The sequence below is a fragment of the Coregonus clupeaformis genome, chromosome 17 (assembly GCF_020615455.1).
Source record: "Coregonus clupeaformis isolate EN_2021a chromosome 17, ASM2061545v1, whole genome shotgun sequence".
NCBI classification, from domain to species: Eukaryota; Metazoa; Chordata; class Actinopteri; order Salmoniformes; family Salmonidae; genus Coregonus; species Coregonus clupeaformis.
Genome location: NC_059208.1, coordinates 62,223,337 through 62,228,705, shown reverse-complemented (window position 1 = coordinate 62,228,705; position 5,369 = coordinate 62,223,337).

Sequence of the window (5,369 nt, the reverse complement as noted above, 5' to 3'; positions counted from 1 at the left end):
GGCTGGGCTGCAGATACAGTACTATCACACAGACACACACACCGCAGACAGACTGCTGGGAGTCCCAACATAGACACACACACACACTCACACGCTCCAAAAACACTTACACACACCCACACACTCCCACACTCCCACACGCTCCCACACACTCCCACACACTCACACACACTCCCACACACTCCCACACACTCACACACACTCCCACGCTCCCACACACTCCCACACACTCACACACACTCCCACGCTCCCACACACTCACACACACTCCCACGCTCCCACACACTCACACACACTCCCACACACTCACACACACTCCCACGCTCCCACACACTCACACACACTCCCACACACTCACACACACTCCCACGCTCCCACACACTCCCACACACTCACACACACTCCCACGCTCCCACACACTCACACACACTCCCACACACTCACACACACTCCCACGCTCCCACACACTCACACACACTCCCACGCTCCCACACACTCACACACACTCCCACGCTCCCACACACTCACACACACTCCCACGCTCCCACACACTCACACACACTCCCACGCTCCCACACACTCACACACACTCCCACGCTCCCACACACTCCCACACACTCCCACGCTCCCACACACTCACACACACTCACACACACTCACACACTCACACACACTCACACACTCACACACACTCACACACACTCACACACACTCCCACACACTCCCACACACTCCCACACACTCACACACACTCACACACACTCACACACACTCACACACACTCACACACACTCACACACACTCACACACACTCACACACACTCACACACACTCACACACACTCACACACACTCACACACACTCCCACACACCCACACACTCCCACAAACTCCCACACACCCACACACACTCACACACACTCACACACACTCCCACACACTCCCACACACACCCACACACACCCACACACTCCCACACACCCACACACACTCCCACACACTCCCACACACACCCACACACACCCACACACTCCCACACACCCACACACACTCCCAAACACTCCCAAACACTCCCACACACTCCCACACACACCCACACACACCCACACACTCCCACACACCCACACACACTCCCAAACACTCCCAAACACTCCCACACACTCCCACACACTCCCACACACTCCCCCACACTCCCAAAGCTCTTTAGTCTTCCCGGCTCTCTCTCTCTCTCCTCCTTTCTATCCTCCTTTCTCTCCCTCTCCTCCTTTATTCCATGTATTCTACTCCTCCTGCACACTCACAGTAAACCCTTCCCAGGAAGTCTATTATTATCTCCTGGATGTCTAGAGAACGGGCGGCAGGTTTCTAATGCTGGTTTTAGGGGCTTATTGCATCTCTCTTGAGCTGCCATCAGAGCGAAGTGTTGGCTTGATGGCTCTCTGATAACACACTGATCAGAGGTGGAACTCTAACAGGATTATGGAAAGTGAAAGGCTGGCCCCAAACTGTGTCAGAAGGTGTCTGAGTTCCAAGCCAGAGAGGGAGAAGTTGACTTGCATAGTGACAATATTACTAGGATCGTTCCACCATCCTGATCTCGCGAGCTTACGTTCTGTTTCACTACAGCTCATTACACAGTCATAGTGATATGTTGTAACATTCAGACCAGCCTTATCAACGGCCAATCTGTGTTTGAACCCAAGCCACTCATGCTGGGTGAAATCCTAATTGGTAATCTACACACATAACTCAAATATTTATGCAAATCTCCCATTGACTTCAATGAGTGATCCATGGGAAAGTCTGGCCAACATTATGTCAACAGTACATCTGGTTCTTTTATGACATATTTCTTAACACAAAACAGAAAGCTGACTGAAAATATGTTTATGTGGGTATGGCTCAATGCAGCAGCGACTGAGTGGGTATGGCTCAATGCAGCAGCGACTGAGCCGTAGTCCTGAATGTTACTGATCGTGTAAAATAATAACCTCCTCTGTGTCTGTTTAGTGTTTTCAAACAGTGACTAATATCAGCCTGGGTCTAAAGCCTATTCACCAAATGGTGCTGGGTCGCGTGCATGGGCTGAGCGTGGAAAAAAACAATTGGCCTAAACACGTTAGTTTTTTCACTCTCTCTTTTCTCCCCCTCCCTCTTTTTCTCTTTCTCCACGGCCCATAAAATATTGTGTTTGGTGTGTGATGTGGTGGAGCACTACGATCAGGATGAAGTGATTACGGGAGAGAGAGAGAGAGAGAGAGAGAGAGAGAGAGAGAGAGAGAGAGAGAGAGAGAGAGAGAGAGAGAGAGAGAGAGAGAGAGAGAGAGAGAGAGAGAGAGAGAGCGGGAGGGAGGGAGACAGAGAGATAGAGAGAGCAAGAAAAGAGAGAGAGAGAGAGAGCAGGAGGGAGGGAGGGAGACAGAGAGAGAAAGAAAGAGAGAGAGAGAAAGAGAGAGAGGATAGAGTGGGGGAGAGAGTGGGGGAGAGAGGGGGGAGAGAGAGAGGGAGGGAGGGAGAGAGAGAGAGAGAGAGAGCGAGAGAGAGAGAGAGAGAGAGAAAGAAAGAGAGAGAGAGAGAAAGAAAGAAAGAGCGGGAGGGAGGGAGACAGAGAGATAGAGAGAACAAGAAAGAGAGAGAGAGAGAGAGCAGGAGGGAGGGAGACAGAGATAGAGAGAGAGAGCAAGATAGAGAGAGAGAGAGAAAGAAAGAGAGAGAGAGAGAAAGAAAGAAAGAAAGAGTGGGAGGGAGGGAGACAGAGAGATAGAGAGAGCAAGAAAGAGAGAGAGCAGGAGGGAGGGAGGGAGGGAGACAGAGAGAGAAAGAAAGAGAGAGAGAGAGAGAGAGCGAGGATAGAGTGGGGGAGAGAGTGGGGGAGAGAGAGAGGGAGGGGAGGGAGAGAGAGAGAGAAAGAAAGAGAGAGAGAGAGAGAGAGAGAGAGAGAGAGAGAGAAAGAGAGAGAGGATAGAGTGGGTGAGAGAGTGCGGGAGAGAGGGGGGAGAGAGAGAGGGAGGGGAGGGAGGGAGAGAGAGAGACTTCAAGGAAGAGGAGAGTCAAGGAGGAGGGGTGGGGAGAGAGGAGAGGATGGGTCGGTGGGAGAACAGAGAGAGTGAGAGAGATAATGGGAGGGAAGAGAAGAGAGAAGGGAAACCATCCCCCTTGTCCACATTAAAGACATAACAAAGAAAACAAACAGAAAAACATGTCTGACATGAAGAGGCTGGTTTCCGCGGCGACAGCACAATGGCTGCCTGTGGCTCTTGGGGGCCTCGCCGGCAGTCTGGGACCTGGCACCAGCGAAAGTCACCGCAGTCACAGTGTGTGTGTGTCATCAGAAGCCTGTTGCTGTGGGAACAGCCATGGAAGTGAACCCACTGCAGGGCCACAAAGGCTCCCTCCCTTCTGCTTCCTCCTCTGCGTTTAGCCTCTCTATTTATCTTTTAGCCTCTCTATTTATCTTTGAGGAGCCTGATGAGTTGGGTCTCTCTCTCTCTTTCTCCATCACCTTGTACCCTGCAGCTCCTAGGAACACCCTGTAATTCCTAGGAAAAGTGGATTATTGCAGGTTATTCCTAGAGAGGTCCAAGGAGAGGACAGACAGGCCACCAGAGCTGAGTGTCTAAGGCATTCCTTACGTGTCTGAGGGAGAGATTCATCCCTCTGGAATACAGGCAGGCAGCTTTCACAGATCTGGTTCCCTGCAGGGTTCTCTGGGTCCAATCCCATTTCCCAGAGCTGTCCAGTTTTACTCTGCCCCCACTGAGCCTGAATGCCTGAAAGCCTCTGGCTCTGAGACACAGATCTAAGGTCAGTTTTAATGGAAAAGGGGTTACGCTGATCCTTGATCTGTGGGAAGATCTCCATCGCATTTTTCTCGCTCCCTCTCTCCTCGTCTCCTTCTCAAAACCCATTGGATGAGAAAGCCAGAGGTTCCGCCCCTCTGGCCTTCACCTCCAATGGGTTTTGAGAAAGAGACGAGGAGAGAGGGAGCGAGGATGTGAGAACTTCCCCATGTGTCACAGAAGTAGTCTGTGGTCCTCTGTAGCTCAGCTGGTAGAGCACGGCACTTGTAACGCCAAGGTAGTGGGTTCGATCCCCGGGACCACCCATACACAAAAAAAAAAAATGGATGCACGCATGACTGTAAGTCGCTTTGGATAAAAGCGTCTGCTAAATGGCATATTATTATTATTATTATTATATTATTATTATATTATTATTATTATTATTATTATAAGTAAGGCCGTATATCAGCGGTTCCCAAACTAGCCTGATTTGAAAATGGGGTCGCAGGAGAATTTCAAAAATCCTGAAAAAAAAGATATATACAAAAAATTATATATATATATACAGTGGGGAAAAAAAGTATTTAGTCAGCCACCAATTGTGCAAGTTCTCCCACTTAAAAAGATGAGAGAGGCCTGTAATTTTCATCATAGGTACACGTCAACTATGACAGACAAAATGAGGAAAAAAAATCCAGAAAATCACATTGCAGGTGCCATTAATACAGGTAATGAGTGGAGGACAGAGGAGACTCTTAAAGAAGAAGTTACAGGTCTGTGAGAGCCAGAAATCTTGCTTGTTTGTAGGTGACCAAATACTTATATTCCACCATAATATGCAAATAAATTCATAAAAAATCATACAAAGTGATTTTCTGGAGAAAAAAATTCTCAATTTGTCTGTCATAGTTGACGTGTACCTATGATGAAAATTACAGGCCTCTCTCATCTTTTTAAGTGGGAGAACTTGCACAATTGGTGGCTGACTAAATACTTTTTTCCCCCACTGTATATATACAGTGAGGGAAAAAAGTATTTGATCCCCTGCTGATTTTGTACGTTTGCCCACTGACAAAGACATGATCAGTCTATCATTTTAATGGTAGGTTTATTTGAACAGTGAGAGACAGAATAACAACAATAAAATCCAGAAAAATGCATGTCAAAAATGTTATAAATTGATTTGCATTTTAATGAGGGAAATAAGTATTTGACCCCTCTGCAAAACATGACTTAGTACTTGGTGGCAAAACCCTTGTTGGCAATCACAGAGGTCAGACGTTTCTTGTAGTTGGCCACCAGGTTTGCACACATCTCAGGAGGGATTTTGTCCCACTCCTCTTTGCAGATCTTCTCCAAGTCATTAAGGTTTCGAGCCTGACGTTTGGCAACTCGAACCTTCAGCTCCCTCCACAGATTTTCTATGAGATTAAGGTCTGAAGACTGGCTAGGCCACTCCAGGACCTTAATGTGCTTCTTCTTGAGCCACTCCTTTGTTGCCTTGGCCGTGTGTTTTGGGTCATTGTCCTGCTGGAATGCCCATCCAAGACCCATTTTCAATGCCCTGGCTGAGGGAAGGAGGTTCTCG